The sequence below is a fragment of the Lepidochelys kempii genome, chromosome 10 (assembly GCF_965140265.1).
Source record: "Lepidochelys kempii isolate rLepKem1 chromosome 10, rLepKem1.hap2, whole genome shotgun sequence".
In the NCBI taxonomy this organism is placed as follows: domain Eukaryota; kingdom Metazoa; phylum Chordata; order Testudines; family Cheloniidae; genus Lepidochelys; species Lepidochelys kempii.
This window is the reverse complement of record NC_133265.1, coordinates 81,432,162-81,450,371: the sequence shown is the minus strand read 5'-3', so window position 1 is coordinate 81,450,371 and position 18,210 is coordinate 81,432,162.

Here is an 18,210-nt window from a genome sequence, read left to right as displayed (position 1 = left end):
ATAAGTGATCTGCAATACGGAAAAGATTTGAGAGCCATTGCTCTAAAATACACATCTTTGCTAATCACGCTAGTAACATCCCCTGGCTGTCATTCATGGGGCAACATGATTTACCCGCCTTCTATTCATTGCCTGACCTTAGCTGCGAGGTACCGTGTGTTCTCAGTATAGGTAAAGGTGAACGTGTCATCCAGGAGCAACATGTGTGTAAGCAGTGTCAGGATGAGCTCCACCCTGACATCTGGTGGTGAGGTGTGGCAAGTTGTGGAAAAGAACTTCAGGGGCCGATCTCATTTGCATAGGCACACCCACCACGCCTAGAATGAGACCATAGCTGCCCAAATGGTCACTTTGGCTGCTGTGGGATCCCCAGTGTCTCTGTTATTGGGGCAGGAAGAATAAATTGTTATTACCCTGATTATGGGAACTGTGCTTGGAACTGCTACAGACTAGGGACCGAATGGCTCGGCAGCAGTGCGGCAGAAAAGGACCTAGGGGTTACAGTGGACGAGAAGCTGGATATGAGTCTACAGTGTGCCCTTGTTACCAAGAAGGCCAATGGCATTTTGGGATGTATAAGTAGGGGCATTGCCAGCAGATCGAGGGACGTGATCATTCCCCTCTATTCAACATTGGTGAGGCCTCATCTGGAGTACTGTATCCAGTTTTGGGCCCCACACTACAAGAAGGATGTGGAAAAATTGGAAAGAGTCCAGCGGAGGGCAACAAAAAGGATTAGGGGACTGGAACACATGAGTTATGAGGAGAGGCTGAGGGAACTGGGATTGTTTAGTCTGCGGAAGAGAAGAATGAGGGGGGATTTGATAGCTGCCTTCAACTATCTGAAAGGGGGTTCCAAAGAGGATGGATCTAGACTGTTCTCAGTGGTAGCAGATGACAGAACAAGGAGTAATGGTCTCAAGTTGCCGTGGGGGAGGTTTAGGTTGAATATTAGGAAAAACTTTTTCAGTAGGAGGGTGGTGAAACACTGGAATGCGTTACCTAGGGAGGTGGTGGAATCTCCTTCTTTAGAAGTTTTTAAGGCCCGGCTTGACAAAGCCCTGGCTGGGATGATTTAGTTGGGGTTGGTCCTGCTTTGAGCAGGGGGTTGGACTAGATGACCTCCAAAGGTCCCTTCCAACCCTGAAAATCTATGATTCTATGTACGTGGCCTTTTGTTATGATGGAGGGATTCACCATCAACTAAGTAGCACTCGCTAGGCAAGGGTCATGGGTTCCAAAACTGTGTGAAGGGAGAGAGGCTGGGGACAAGTATTAATACTTGGTGGTATGGGCCCCTTGTTGAGGGCCTTACATGCTAATTGCACTTCCTCCTCTCTCCACTGTGGAATATCAGAGCTAATTTTGATTTCATTAGAAGTCTAGTTATAGGCTGCTGAGCTCACTTTGGGCTGACAGTACACCAGCACTGGGGCTCCCCTACTACAAGCTGAATTTACCTAAGAGCTGAAATCACTGAGTGTTGTGTTAAGCAGTGGGGGAGCCTGAAGATATATTGTGGAGCAGTTTGCGGGACGGCTGGAGTGCCTTGCGGACTGGCTGGTGAAGCAGTTCGACGCGGAGCAGTTTGTGGATGGCAGGAGCTGCTTGTGGGCCGTGGAGCTGAGCGAAGGAGTTCGTGGGACGGCTGGTGGAGCGGAGCTGAGCGAAGGAGTTCGTGGGGTGGCTGGCGGAGTGGAGCGCAGCTGAGCGAAGGAGTTCGTGGGGCGGCTGGCAGAGCGGAGCGCCGCTATGGAGCTATGGGGCGGTCAGCTTCAGATCATGTAAGGTGCCTCTTACCCCCGTCCCATTTCCACCCAGGTTGGGAGGTAAAGCTCCGCAGATAAACTTTCGAACTCTGGGGCTGCTCTGACCAGGGACAGAGACTTTTTGGGGCATTGGACTTTTGGGGACTTTGGGTGATTTGGGGTTGCTGGACTCAAGAACCAAAGGGAAAGGGCATGCCCCAATTTGCTTGGGGTGGGTTTTTTTTGCTCATGGGTCGTGTTATGAATCCTGTTGGTGGTGTTTCCCCAACATAATGCCACATTGTTTCTCTCTGTTATTAAAAGGCTTTTGCTACACTCAGACTCTGTGCTTGCGAGAGGGGAAGTATTGCCTCTTGGAGGCGCCCGGCAGGGGGGGTATATATTTGTCCCAGGTCACTGGGTGGGGGCTCAAGCCGGTTTGCATTGTGTTATTGGAATGGAACCCCTAGATATTGAACCCGGCCCTTGTTGCTGCCAACTCTGACGGGCAGAAGGGTTACATGTGCAGCTTTCCTTTCGCTCTTCTTTAAAGGACAACAGACACCAAGTCCAGCTGAACCTGCTGCTCAGAGTGAATGCACGAGTTGTGAACTTGTGCGCTCCCCTGGGGTGGAGCCAAACCCGGAAACATCACAAGCCAAACCCGGAGCTCCCGTAAGCATGTGCACAGACATACGAGTGGTTTTGATGCACTGTGGATAAGTATATTGGGCCTGATTCTCCTACAAGTGTAATGCTAATGAAGTCAATGGAATTACTCTGGAGTGAGATCAGAATCAAGCCCATTGAGCTGAAAGTATGATAATGATATTTCCACCCTCTCACATGTTTCTGAGGAAAATTCCAGTGCGAGTTAAAATAGTACCAGAGGAGAGAAGAGCTGATGATGAATAGTCTGGAGGAGCCAGAGGACTCATGTCATGTTTCTTTTGAACAGGTTTCCACTTTCTTTGTCAGACAGAATGGAAAGTGATTTGAAACATTTCTCTTTCCCTCCTTGCAAATTATTTTGCGGACTAAGTTACTTTACTGTCACATTTTCCCCTTCAGCAGGGTATGAATCAGGCTCTCCTTTTATGTTCTGTGATTTTATGAACTGCCAACTGCACAAAGCCAGTCTGGCATCTTCTCTTACAGATCCAGCTTGAAATGGCTTTCCCATTTGTATTTGGGACTTAACTGTGCATGTTGCTTCGGTAGAATTGAACTAGAGGAAAGCAAAAAGAATTCATATTTATATTACACAGCAAATGCCTCTGTTCTGGGAGTAGTTTCTCCAAGCAGACGAAAGTCTGTAACAAAAATGTACAGCTCTGAATAATACTGCTGCAGAGCAAGAGAGAAAATAATATTCAGTAATACAATGTACATTTCCCCTACATTTTTATGATTTTTATGGGTGTGGTGATTAATTTCTTTTTTGTAAATTAAACTTATCTGAGCAGCTCTATGAAGCGTAATGATTTCCATTGTCGGTACTTAGTGGTAACAGTAATAGCTTTACATTTCGGGCAAAACTGCACCTTCAGTGGAAGGAGGAGAAGTCTGGCTTTCCTGCGCATGTGTTTCTGGTTCTCCTGCGTTCCTCAACAGTAACTCGCTCTCAGAACGAGGGGGTTGGGGTTTGAAAATGTCTCGGTGCATGGGGTAGAGGTTTGGAAGAGAAGAGCCCAAGCCTGTAAGGTGATTGAGTGCCTTTTGAGGGATCCTGAGCATTTTCAGTTCTCACTGAATTCAGCAGCCTGTACCTCGCAGGATCAGATACACGAGCATGAGACTGGACTGGGAGTTGGAAGATCTGAGTGCTGTTCTCATCTTTGCCACAGATTAACGGCTGGGCGACTGTGGGCAGGTCATAGGCAGGGTTCTTTCCAAAGGTCCTTTTCTGGGTGCTCAGCAGGGGATCTGGCTGTCCAGCTTGGGGGGCTCAGTGTACCAGGCCAAAGTGCAATGCCAAAAGGGGGTGCTGCTTTTTCTGTGAAAAATCTGCTCTTAAATTCCTCTCCCGTGATCCCACACCACATCTGTGGGCAGAGATGCAAATGGACTCTGGATCGTCTAACTTCCATGCTTGTGCTGTACTGACTAAGACATGCTTCCTGGCTGATTGTAAACTCCTCCTGACCAAGAACTGAAATGAACTACTGCAGGCCACGAAATGGAATTTATATCTGAGTAACCCAGAGCTAGCTTTTTCCCAGGGGAATTTTTAATAACCGATTTATTAGCAAGGCAGCACAGATGACTGTTGACTCAAAAGAAGAAATAAACAAAAAGAGACTAAAGAAAAAAGAAAAAATGCTGGCTAAGTAAACAAGTAGAAATTCCTCAGTAGCAAACACTTATTTTAAGGGTAACTGTGTAAACACGGCATTTGAAAAGATGCTTTAATAATGAGGCAACCCCTTGTCTAATATCAAAGGAAGTGCATAAATTCCCTTACTTTAATAGCAGATTAGCAGCTGTTTTGTGCATTGGAGAAAACAGCCCTGCATGAGCATTAAATATAACTTCCTACCAATGCTCACAGTAGAGGTTGGGACCAAGCTGCAAAGCTGAGATTTGGAATCGAATCTGAATCCGAACATCCACAAAGCTCAAGAGGGTTGGATCCAGGGGGCCTGTAGTTAATAGGTGGCCTTGAAGTTTTGAGTCTTAAGGTATATCTACGCTGCAGTTAAAAACCCACAGCTGACTCAGCCAGCTGACTGAGGCTAGTGCCAGCTGACTCAGGCTAGTGGGCATCAGGCTAAGGGGCTGTTCAACTGCAGTGTAGACATTTGGGCTCAGGATCCCGTGATGGGGGAAGGTCTTGGAATTTGCCCTCCAGCTTGAGCTTGAATGTCTACACTGCATTTAAACAGCTTCTTAGCCGGAGCCCAGCTAGCCCGAGTCAGCTGGCACAGGCCAGCCACGGGTGTAATCGTGATATAGACAGACCGTTAGTGAAAACATCAGTGGAGTGTCCAATCCTTTTCTAAGGTGTCTCTATCCTTTTAAACTCCTTCAAATCCACTGCAGTCCAAATTGTCCTTGGGTCATTATTGCTTTCAGATCACTGGAATTAATTACTCATTTAGGAAGCAGCATTGCAAAAAGTTTCCATGCCGAACAGTCAGATCAGAGGAAATGAGGTACAATGGTCACATTTTCAAAAGCGTCTTCCATTTGGAAAGCACCTGCCTCTTCAATAGATCCACCTTATACTTAAAATGCAGAATACCAGTGCAACTCGTAATCTATCAAATAGGTAGAAACTTGTAAGTTCATCCACAATACAGCACCTCAAAGTAGGAATTATTAAGTAAGCTGTCATTGTTAGGCAGAAATGGTTTTCCCATCTAATGAATATTTCTGAGAGTTCAAAAATGTTTACTGTCCAGAACACGGATGAGAAGTTGAAATCTCAAAAATTTTCATAAGCCAAAAGATTTTGATTTTTTCCCCCCATTTTGGTCAATCAAAATGTTTCATTTCAATAATTATGAAATGTTTTATTTGGATTTTGACTTTTTTTCTTACCTCTTTTTCAGTCTAATTAGCTGAAGTGTCTAAACAAAACATCATTTTGAGCTGGAAACCTGGCATTTTTTTGTTTCGAAGATGTCAAAACAAAACTTTTTGACAATTTTGAAACTTGTTTCAATACATTTTTGAGTCAGGAGATTTGTCGAAATCAATCCTGTTTCACAAACAATTTTCGTTTCAATGAATTGGCATTTTTCAACTGCAACAACAAAAATAGCTTGTGCTGAAAAATTCCTGACCCAGCTCTACTTAGAGTAGGATCGAGTGTCCTCTACTGACTACAGCAAGAGACAGTAATTTTGATTCTATTCCTACCTCTTCCCCAGGTTCGTTTTTGACCTTGGGCAAATTTCTTAACTTCTCTGTGCCTCACTTTGTCCACCTGTAAAATGGGTGTAATAGTAATACCTTAGCGTCATGGAAATGAAAATGGAAAAGACTTATTCATTCATTTAGTCAATTTTCTAGCCAGTGCGGGCTTATTTGGTCTATACAGTCCCTTATGGTAGGCTGGGTCAGAGCTTTATTAACTCAGGTTGTGATGTAATTTCAAGATCCTTAAAGAAAAGTTGCTTTTCAGAATGCAAAGTACTTTTATCTGCAGTGGATGTTTATGTCTGGAGATTACAGCTGCCTTTATTGCCAAGACAACTTAAATTTGCTAGAATGTTTCTCAAAACTGTTGCAACTTTATTTTAGTTCTTATGGAAGAACATTCTTCAGTTATCTGCAGGGACTTCCTGGCTTTGGCCCTATGCGTATTGCAGCATGAGGCCTTCTGAAATAGGGAAGTCGCATGCCTGTTGATTAATAGTGCTGGTGCTTTCCTACCTGTTATTAAAAGCTTTAGGCCATGGGGGCGGGGACTGTTTCAAATGATGCAAAAGTAGAGGGCTTCCTGTTAGGAGAGAAGCATTTTGGCTAAGAGACTAATAAATAAAGCTGATGTGCTGGGAGTCCAGTGCCAGAGGAATTCCAAACAGAGCAGGTTCCAAATCTCTGTTTTCTTGAGGTCAAGTTGCTTTTTAAGAAATACTGAAAAAGCAAATCGTCCTGAGCAGCACTGCTACCTCAACAGAGTTTTCTCTTTGTTCCTTCCCAGTGTTACAATTACACGTCGAGTATGTTTTCTGTCCTCCAAGACAGCTTCTGGAACTGGGCGCTGGTGCGGAGTGCGGCTCGGAGACTTGCAGGCCCAAGACTTCTATCCGAACGATCAGCCTGTTTGCAGGGAGGAGGTAAGTTTTACTACAGTAGCACTGTGATGCCATCGCTCAGAGGTAGATTCGCTGCCTCAGCCAGCCACAAAAGAAGCACTGGAGGGATGCTATTGTACAAGTCAGCCATGCTAATCTATCCTCTTGGCCGCGCTAGCTCCAGGCTAGGTTCACAATCTTCGCCTTGCTCTCTATAGTGGTTCTGCTGGAGGGTCAGGGCCCTCTGTGTTGCTATTTTCTAATCAGCACTGTAGCTTTGCAGACTAATTTCCTGCCATTCGGATCTTATTGTCTACATTAGATTTGACATGAGAAGAGATTCCAATAAACAAAGAGAGAGGGAAGGGATATGGGAGCATAGGCTACAACAGCTGAAGATCAGGAGACATGCTTAATATTCTGCATACTTCTTGCTAGATCCTCTTTGGAGTTTTAAATAAATGAATGTAACGTATTGGGATTGGGGACCCAGAATGGTTATGGTGGGAGTGGGGACCAAGGGGCAAAGCCAGGCCTCTTTATTTGCAGGTGGTGAAGAAATAGTCCCCAGTTATGGATGCACTTTATTTTTCATTCAAATCAGACAACAGAGTTTCTGCTGAGACTGCGTGTGTAGGAGTCAGGGGGCCTGTTTCTCCTTCGTCCATGAGTAGAGAGTGGAGGTTGGTGCCCTCTTGAAAAGAAACAGTGGCTGCGAATGGGAGCGTGGTCTCACACAAGCGCAGACGCTGGATGCTGTGTTAGGGAATACCCACTCCCCTGCACCATCAGTGTGAGCAAAGGCTCAGGGAGACACCATGAATCTAGCACATGGTAAAGACAAACATGCACCCGAAGGCTGCAGGAATATGCTGCCTGACCACGGCAATGCCAGCATTCATTGGTGCTGTGACAGCTGACTGAAAAGCATGGGAGCTTAGCACGGAGTTCTAGCATCCTGGTGGTACAGTGGAAATAAATGCAACTTTTTGACCATTCTGCACAGAATACAGAATTCCATAAGGAGATGTGTAAATTTACTGTACGCATGGGATTTGTTTCCATTTTTGTATTCCTACAGTGCTCCTGCTGGGGACATTTGGTTTACTATTTGAATATTAGACTTGTACAGCTTAAGATCCACCATTTCCTGGCTTCATATTAAATTGATAATCTCCGGAACATTCCATCTTTGTACAGCGAGATCATGTGTTGAATCCTGACCAGTTTCACTCTTTGAAGAATTCCAAACTACTGGACAGTTCTGGGATAGTCCTTGAGTATTTAGTTTAATCCTCAAAATGAATTGTGGTGGGAAAAGTCCATATTATCAAACAAGTTGAGGGATGGCTTTTAAGAGTAATTCAGCTGCATTTCATTTTAGTTAGAGATGATCTGAACAGCAAAGCCTGGAGTTGTGTCTGAACTGTCACAGAGTTCCGGGGGTGAATTCAATGACAGTTCTTCATGATTGAGTCAAACAAGATTTGATCTGGAAAGTGATATTTTGTTGGCTAGTGAGTGGCAGGAACTCCCTTCCATTAGAAGTGCTAACATGCTGTGTACATTAGTCCACAGAGTTGACAGCTAATTTAATGTTGCAACTCCTTTCTTAATGACTATGGAGATACAGGGCTGCCAATGCATATCAAACTATGCCTCGTGAGCCAGACACCCAGGCTTGGCCTTGAGCTAACAGTGTCTATGGCAAATGAATTTGACAAATCGTTCATGTGAACAAAATTGATCCTGTGCACTGTTCACAGTGATTCAATTATTCAGTATCCAGTATTTGCACTTCAGGCTGTGTGATTACTTGGCTAGGTCACCTGCTGTTGGTTTTGCTCTCTGATTTGATGATCTAATCTTTATAAATGGCTATTGTAAAGTACTTTCATTTAGTCACACAGCCAATTCTATTTCATGATTAAACAAATTCATTCTGTTGACGTTCATCTCAGTGAAGCTTCACGCACACGGATAGTTCTGCAGAATGAACCAAAAAAGGGTCTGGATGTCACCAGATCAAAATAATATTCAGAATTCACAGCCCTACCAGTGAATGCTTTCCCGTGCTATTCACCCAGATTTTCATGGAGTATTTAATTGGTTTGTGTTCTTCTGCTGAAGGGCCAAAGAAGGTTGGTTTGGGCTTTAAACCCTCATCCTAAGTGTAGCTGGAATCCATTTCCATTTTGCCTGGGCCATTAGAGTTTTTAGGTAACGTAACCCTTCTGCCTGTGGAGCCAGCAACAACAAGAGGCACCCCCGGATATTAAACCAGGCCCTTAACAAGACAAAGCAGAACCAGCTTGAGCCACCATCCACGAATCTGGGAAAAGTAGCCTCCGACCCCAGGCGAGTGCTTCCCCACTTGCAAGCCCTGAGACTGCGCAGAACAAAAGCAACCGTTTATTAAAAGGGAAAGGGAATCCTGCATTAACTTGGGAAAACATGGCAACCACCATCTGAAAGCTGGTGCCCCGAAGCAAACGCCCACCCCACAATACGCTGGGCGGTGTCCTTTGCCTCCGTTTCCCGCCTTGTGGTGTGAAAGTCTGACGACCGCATGTCCCTTTCATACATCACTCCCTCTCCCTCCGCCATGCCCACTCACAGGCTGTTGTCCTGGGTCAGCGAAGGCCAGAATTCAGAGTACGTTCAGGTGGGTTTGCCGTCGACCCCCCCAGAGGAGGTGCGGGACACACGCCGAGCAATGCCTCTTCTGCCACCGCCACTGTACTCCCCACAGCTTGCCACAGCTGTTGCCACACAATCTCTACCATCGCTGGGCACTTGCTTCTGCCGCCGTTCAACTCTGCCACTCCTGCAATGCAGCATCCCGAGGGTCCTCCACTTAGCCCAGCTCCTAGAGATTTCCCTGGGGAGCAGGGAACCTCTCAGCAGCTGCCTCTTCGTTCTTTCAGTGCAGCACTGTCTGCGCACTCGGTCTAGGACTCAGTCCCTAGACCCACTCATTAGTGATTTCAGTTCTAGTAATCGCTGAACAGAAACAAGAACTTTCAAATGAGTCAGATCAGCTCTGTCTTTAAACAGTGGAGACGCAAGGGTCAAACAGTGTCTAGGACGCTTCAGGTTCATGTAGGAACATCTGTCCCCACCCCCTCTCATTTTCACTGTGATTGGGCATCCCTCCCTCCTCCTGCTTTCCAGTGAGGTTCGGTTTAGGGTGAGCCCCTCAAACCGGGCAGGCTAAGTCCATTTTGGCTGCCCTTTACTCATGCAATAAGGGTAACAACATTTCATTACCCCTGCAGTCAATGCTAAAGTGAATTGTAACCCAAAGACCAGCCAGAATCGATCACTTTGGCAAAGCAGCTCTGTCTGCTGAACGCCTCCGCGGAATAGGTGTGTATATGCAAACACGGTCTGCTCCTGAGGTCTTTTCCCTCAATTTGTCCCTAGGAATCAGGGGCTCATTCAGACCCTCCTTAGAGTAACATTAAAAAGGTTTCCATTCTGCTGCATCACTGTTTTTACTATTGTTAGAATGAGCAGCAGTCACGCTACTGAATCAACGTTCAACAAACCAACTCTTAATTCATTTGGTAGGATCAGTATCTGCACCTGACTAGCCATCTCAATGTACAGCACAATATGCAGAGATGAACAGCAGGAGACCATTATCCCAGGATGGACCAGTCTACTCCAATTATTGCAGGTGTATTTTGGATGATATTTTTGTCTTTCCTCTCCCGGTGCCTGGCGTTGCTTTCCTGACTGTGGGGCTTCCCCTACATCCAATAGCTGAATTGCATTCAGTGCTAGTAAACTACAGGATTTGCTAATGGATTGCATGTTCTGAACATGATGCATTGCATAGCCACTGCTAAAATTGCCATTAAATCACAATTGATGCTAACTTCATGAGAAACACCTGCATAGTAACCTGCATCACTGATCTCCCATTAACTCCCAATTACTATATGATTAGTTTTATCATTTTATGAAAGCAGTCCTTACAATGAAGAATGACTGCATGTTTCTGGTGCAGCTGATGGTTAAAATACCTCAAAAATATCCCCACAATAAATTCCAGTTATTCTGACATCTGTATTAATTTACTGCAGCCTTTTTGTTTTCATTCCTAGACTCTGTGTCTTTACATTCCCTGTATCCTAGTTTAACTCTTCAAAAACCCAAAGAACACAAGCATCCAGCATATCAAGCATCAATTGTGAGGACGTGTCTGCAGGAGGAAAACCCGAAGTTTAGGAAAGAAATGAGTGGTTGTGAAAAAATGTACAATGAACTTCTGTGACCCTCTGCTAGCTTCTGAGTATCTTGAATGGAGGGAAAATAAGATCACTCAAATCCATGAAGTTGGTAGACGTGGGCTTTCTTCCGACTTGAGATGGGCTGGGGTGGGGGTCTGTGTTGAGCTCTGGATTCATTCTAGGCAAGTTTGGCCTGGGAGTCAGGGCCGAGGCATTGTATATAAATCAAAATTTTGGGACTTAAAATTAGTCCTTTATTTTCGTAGGGACATCTATTGAAGTCAATTTCCATTGGGCAAGCTGTGTGTGGTTTATTGAGTCATTCATATTTTTAGTAATTATATATTAAGAGCCTAATTCTCCCCAATGGGCGAATTCAGGATTAAGGGCTGCAAAATTGACTCCTTAGTAAATGAATTAAATAAAGCCAAATTCTGCCCTGTTACACTGGTGTGAATCTAGAGTCTTTCCACCTACAACAGAGACTGCAGCTTTACATCAATGTAACTGAGAGCAGCATGTTTCTCCTGGTGTTGTTTTAGCATATTAACTGGATTACACACTACTTAATTCCAAGAAATTAAGTATTCATTCCCTTGATGAAAACCAATTCTACCTAATTCAGCTACATGGATTTAACATAAATTATTGAACATTTCTTGCAGAAAGGAAACATTCTTTTACTTTTGAGTGGATAAAACACAATATCATGGACCAATTCATGTTAGCAGCAAACGATGAGTCAAGCAATTAAAATGAGCCCCAGCTTTAGGGGTCGGGTATAGCCTTGGCAATGCTGAAATCTCATGAGTTTTCTGCTATTGTGGACAAACAATCCAAGTAACGGCTGGTGTCATAAACTTTTGTTTGTTTCAGATGGGATCTGGTCCCCTGTTCTGGCCTGGAACTGAAACCTTCAGTTCAGGTTCAGATCTACAAATTTGTTCGATTTATATTTCACAAATGACCAGTGTGACTCCCCCAACCAAGGGAGGATGGAACAAAGTAGTTAGATGAGTTACTTTAATTTTTCTGCTGCCTCCATGCTTTTTGACTACTCACCATGGATTTTTTAAGGCTCTGGTATTTCTTAACAGAAATGTAGTGGGGTAGGTAGGCAGGGCCTAGCACAAAACTTGGATTCAGATTTTTAACACCAAGGAGTTTGGAGGGTTTTTTTAGCCTGTTAGAGAATGGCCAGTTGAATTTGGGGGTCAGACCCTGAACCCCGCCAAAGCTCAGAGGAAGGGCTGGCTGAAAACTTTTCATCAAACCTTTTTCCAATGGAAAATTAGGCTTTTGAGAAAAACCAAATTTATTGCAAAAACTGTTGGCTTTCTGCAGAAAAATTAGAGTTGTTTTTCTCAAGACCAAAATCTTCATCTTCCGCCAAAAAGTTTCAGTGTTTGGCTGAAAATTTTGGGTCTTGTAAAAACAAGAAAATGACAAAAACAACCCCTCCACACACACCAAAAAACCCCACAAGTTAAATTTTCTGCAGGAGAAAAAAAAAACATTTTCCAGTCAGCTCTGTTCAGAGGTGTTTAGAGCCAAGGTTTTATTTCTGGCACGTCTCTAGCTGTTGGTGGGAGTTAAGGGACTGAGTCAATGGCAAAGCCTCCAAGCGAGCGTATCAATTTATTGGGCCCGTGGTTAACTTGGGGGAATGACTCCAAAAAGCGCCTGCAATGTGCACAGAACCTCTCATTCTTGTCATCTGGGAGCCTGCTGAGAACCGGGAGTGGGTAAGCCCCCAAGGGGCTGATAAGAACAAAGGGCATGAGAATAGAGAATGCAGGGGGGACAGGAAGTCATCAGCAATAGAGGAAAAGAGGGAAAAGGGAGCCTTGGCAGAAGCTCATATACTATGGTCAAGAGGTTGTCATGGGCAGTGCATGTAAGTAACGGATGAAGCTACTACTGCAGAGCTACTGTGCAAGTATTATCTGCTTTACCGTAGCACCTGGTAGCCCCAGTCAAGGACCAGGACCCCACTGGGCTAGGCACTGTTCAAACACAGAACAAAAAAGACAGTCCCTGCCCCACGGCGCTTCCTGTCTAACAAGAGACAATCGCCGGATATAGACAGTTGTAGTCTGAAAGAAATCAGCGGAATATATGAGTTTGGAAATGTAGCAGCAGAATAAATCAGAAGCCTAATCTGTTATTCAAATCTAAAAGCCTCTACCAGATGTGGCAGCCCAGTATGGAAAGAAAGAAATACACGCAAGGTTCACAGGAAATATATGGTAGTACATTTCTATTCTGCCATCAATAGCGCTAGCTTGTGTTAGAGATGAACTCCCCACCCCCGTCTTTTTCACTCTGTTGTAAAAGAAATAAATTGTACTATCACTGTAATTGCTTGTACAAAGCCAAAAAAAAAAAAAAGTGGCAAAGCTTTTCCTAGTCTAGTTCCAAACATCTGATGGTTTTTGTTAGGGATCAATTGTTTCTTTCCACAATCAGTTATTTGTGCGAGAGATGTTTATACCCTCTCTATCTTCATTTCCCACAACGAAATATTGCTATCAGCTCACAAATTTTCCTCCAAAACGTATAAAAATGTTGAGACTCTCCAGCGTTGCCGCTGCTGCTTTCACTAAGGATCATAATCAACTGCTGCAATTTAAAAAACAATCAGCTCTTTCTGTTTAAACAATAAACTTTGGCAGAGAGAGAGCACATCCGTCTGATGGTTGCATCCTCTTCTCCTTGTTCTCATACAAAGAGGCGTAAATCTAACCCCAGCCGCTGGGGAGATGCATTCAGCTCAAATTTGGCTCTGCTGTAGTGAAAAAAAATTGGAAATGACTATCTGGCCTAGATTAAATAGACCGCTGACTAGGACAATGATCCAGCTACAAAAGAGGAAGATAGTTCTTAATTTGCACCAATTTTTTCCTCCTGTGGGATTAATCCCATCAGATGACTAGCAATGAAAACCTTCTTTTGCAGTGTCTGTAACCCAGGATAACCTATGCTGTTTAATTTTCCAGATGGGTACAGTGCCATGTCACCATAACAGCTCAGCTTTTCTGAAGTGATTTCGTTTCCAGGTCCCTCCCTTGTCATTATTTCCTTCTCTCATTTCCCCATAGATCGTTTCAGCGAACAGTTGTTTACATTTTCAAAGTATTACATCAATATTATCACAATGAAGCTTTATTTTCCTTTGAACTTCTGGCATTTCTAGCTCCTGCCAAGAAGATCAGCAATATTAAGATGTCTGAATGTGATTTCTAATAACACAGCAAAAAGGACTCCTCAAACCAATATAGCCATATGAATCACTGTAAAATGCGAACTATGCAAACGCTGGCTTTTCAGCAGATCTACCAAATAAGGCTACATCCTGCATTAATTGATGAATCATTCTGAATAGTGGATAAACTTGGGAGATTGGCAAGCTTCTTATAGCCAATTCACAAGCAGAAAAAGTGACAAAATTTATCTAAGCAACTTCTTCACCCCGCTCTACCTAAACAATTTGAGAAAAAGATTCTCTTTGCCTTCAGAGCTGGTTTTAAACTCAAAACCTATGAGGATCAACACAATCATCTCCCACCCTTTCCCAGTTATTGGGGTCAACATGAGGTAACGTGGCTTCCTCAGATGTTGAATTAGTCTGTATGATAAGAGAAAAGGCTCACAGAATTGCTCATCTGCAGTACCTTTTGGTGACAGATTGGAGTGTGGTATGATCAGGCCTGCTCACATGATACTTACATTCCCATTCAAATTATTAGAGCTGCAAAATTGGGGGAGAGGGGGAATTTATGAAAAAAATCTATGTATAGCACACAAAATGGAATAATATTTATTTTCTTTAAAAAAAATTTGTGAAATATCTTTTACTCCCCCCCTTCCCTTTTTATTTCCCTTTTTGCTGTGGGGTTCAACACAATAAGTAGTGTCCATGGGGAGTGGGCATTCTTTACTTTTTACTTTTTCCCCTCTGTAACTTTTCCAACCTTCCTCCTCTCTCAAAAAGTTCCAGGGTGGTAGAGTGACCGAATTCCATTGTTCCTTTTGCCACGTGTCACTTTTCCAAAGTTACAGAACATCCAGCTGAGAGGGCAGGTTCCTTGTGCGGAGACTGGGAGGGGAGCTTGTTTCCAGGAAGTTCATATCAGATGAGGCTCCCCAGAACATCTATGAATCTAGACCCCAGTTTGTGCAACTGTGACTCTTGTGAGTTAGGAATTGTCACACCAAGAACAGAGTGATCTGCAGCAACCTTTCTGAGCCATTTATACTGGGCCAAAGTGAAACGCTTTTTTCAGCCCCTTTTCTGAGCTCTTCTCTATTGGGAATTCCCTGCAACGGCAACCACTTTAAACAATGGGAGACCCTGGAAATTTCTGCTTCCGCTGCTCAGTTTCTAGAGGCAATTATCCCAAAGCTTAGCTATTATCTGAGTTTTCCATAAAGAGTGTTAGCATCATTAATGAGTATGATGTGAACTCTGGGAAAGTGCTGGATTTTTCCTCTGTCCTGAAAGCAATGAATGTGGCCACCTGCTCCTGCCTGGAAGGGCCTAAAACAGCCCTGGGAGAGGGCTGGGGCAGGGGAAAAGCTGGGCTCATTGGCAGAGCCGTCATAGCTGGGGGCCATGCCCCAAACAGATCCAGCGAGCCTTATGAAAGCCAGGAACAGAAGAACTCCCTCTCTAGCCCTGAGAGGGAGGGACCTGGCTGTAGAGACGTGAATAGAGGACCTAGTTTGGAGCAGGGCTGGGGAAAGGCCAAGGGAGCCGGAGAGCTCCAGCCTAGGAAAGCCCCAGGCTGCAGGCCTGGGAAGGCCTTTTAGGTATGGGGGTTGCAGGGGCAGCAACGGGTAGGCAGAGGCAGCAGGTCCAAACCCCCTTGCCTGTGATGAGTGGCTTATATTGCAGTCTGCCCCAGGGAGCGGGGGCTAGTTGGTGACTGGCAGTAGCCTAGGACTGAGGTGAGGTGGGGATAGTGGGTGGTGGTTCCCCTGGGAGGGGGAGACCCAGACCTGTGGGGTACTGCCAGGGGGCAGCACCCAGTTGAAGGGGCACTGGGGTCCTGGGAGGGACACGGGAGTCAGCAGCAAGGCGAGACACCAGCCAACAGAGGGCGCTCTGGAGGCTGGAATGCTAATTCCCTGAGACGACCAGCAGGAGGTGCTGCCAGTGAGTCTGAGCCCGGTTACAGGCACCCTTGGCACCAGTGGATAGTTAGGCAAACTCTGGGAACTAGAATGCAGTCCATTTCATCAATAGGCATGTCGTGTGAGATGCCAGGTGCAGAATTACCGATGTACTTGCCATTCTGTCATGATTTACTGCATTTATTGAACTCCTAGATATTGCCAACTTTGTTTGAGAGGTTCCAGAAATACAGAGGATGGTTGTTTAGAAATCTTGGCAACTTTTACATGCTAATTCACAGGGAAAATGCTATATTGATTACATTCCCCCCCCGAAATGATTCACTGTGAACAAGTGGCTGGAGAAGTCAGCGCCTACTGCAGAAGCTCATTATGAAAAAACAACTAAAATCATTAGTGGAGTACAACCTAGATTGCTTAGCAAACTGAATTGGATTCATATTTCTAAATAGGGGTCTGGTAATGTATTTGCAACAGAATCATAGAAAGAGGGCTGGAAAAGACCTCGGGAAGTCATCAAGTCCAGCACCTTGCACTGAGGCAGGGCCAAGTCCAATCTTTGGAAGTTTCCAAGTGCTTCCATGTTGCACATTGGACAATGTTATTGTGAGGGTTTTGTTGGCCAGAGAGCTCACATTAATATGCCCGCTGTTTGCTGTGCAGGGTCCCAGTTACACAAACAGAGAGCTTGGGCCGTTTGCCATCACAAGCTACAAACCCTGCCTTTCCCCACATGACAGCTGATGTACCTGAATGTATCTCTCCAAGTTTCTTTCTGCATATGTCACCTTGATCCCACAGTGAGTACCGTAGAGCGATTTATGGAGACATTTTTATAATACAGCTACGTTGTCCACAAGAGAATCTGAATTCGGATGGAAAATCTGTACTAGATTTGGAAGAACCTGGTTGACAAGGCGTATTGGCTAGTGATTCACCTAGGGGACTGAAAGTTGTTGGTTTTTCGTCCTGGCTCGGCCTCGGGCTAGCTTTGGGACCTTGGGCAAGTCACTTTGGCCTACATTGTGTCACGAAGACACAGCAGTGTGTTGCTGTCCCACCCCAGGACCATCCTGAAGAAAGAACTGAATATTAAAGAGCCACAATTTCCTGCTTGCACTCCACTTCCTCTAGCCTGTGTCAGCAATAAATTAGGATACCACCTATGCTCGCTCAGTTGCCCAGACTGGTGCTTATGCTCTACCCACTCATTCCCAGCGGGAAAAGAGTAGTGGGTGCACAATGCCCGCTCATTCCTGCATGCCTAAACCAAGTCCAGGTAGTCTATTTAGGGAGGTTCTTCTCCCCACTGCATCCTGCATAGCTGCGCAGCCCAGGGCACAATATAGCCATTAATGTCTATGTACTCTGTTTACCCATCCGTATCATAGAATGTACCTAATTGTGAGGATTAACTGATGTTTCTAAGTTCTCTGAGATTCTCCAGTAGCTGTCACTAAGTCAGAACAAAATGTTGCTAGGCTATTTTAATATTTTCTAACTCAAGGTGACCTGGAATTGAAATCCTGGATTCGAAACCCCCCAAAGTTCACATCTGATTACAGTGGCAAACTTTGTGGCTTGGGCCCATCTTTTACTATCTATGGTTTTGATCATGTCTATAACATCCAACCTTACCCACCCCATTCTGCTTTAGTCCACAGAACAAACTTATCAGGCTGGTTTGCCTGCTGGCCCTTGCTGTTTGATATTACTGGAAGGAATGGGGAAAAGACTGCTCTTCTTTCTGGGTGTTACTTACTCTGCTGTATTTCTTCCTATCTCTAGGCTGGTCATAATTAAGACTTCATTGACCAGAGTAATGTCCTAGGATATGTGTGTGTGTGTGCAATTCTGTATATTTTAGCATTGCATGAATGAGGGGCTGTTTACTTAGATATCTCCCAGATGGGACAGTCACAGAAGCTATGCAGTGTTAGCACAGGTCATGGTTACTTTCTGGAGACTTTAGCTAGACTTTGTAGCCTCTCCTTTTGAGCTAATAGTATTCACCACTATCCATGTCAGAAACTGCCTCTGCCCCCAAAGCAGGAACATCTTACGATGAAAACCCTTCCTGAAAAACCGCAAATGTCCATCATCTTCCACATATGGACTTGCCCCTTGGTTAATAACAGCATTCACTGAAAACACACTTTGTGTAAACACTGAAAACTAATCACATTTGCTAGAGTCGTGGCATGTCACAGCTATCGTTTCTGGAGAAAGTACTGGAGGGAACTTTCCCATACTTGTTGTGTTTGGCTGTCATGTAGCGCGCAGACTCTCACCATATAAGACTGTGGCAGTGTGGAGCTGGTGCGTCCCCCTTTTCTGGAGAAT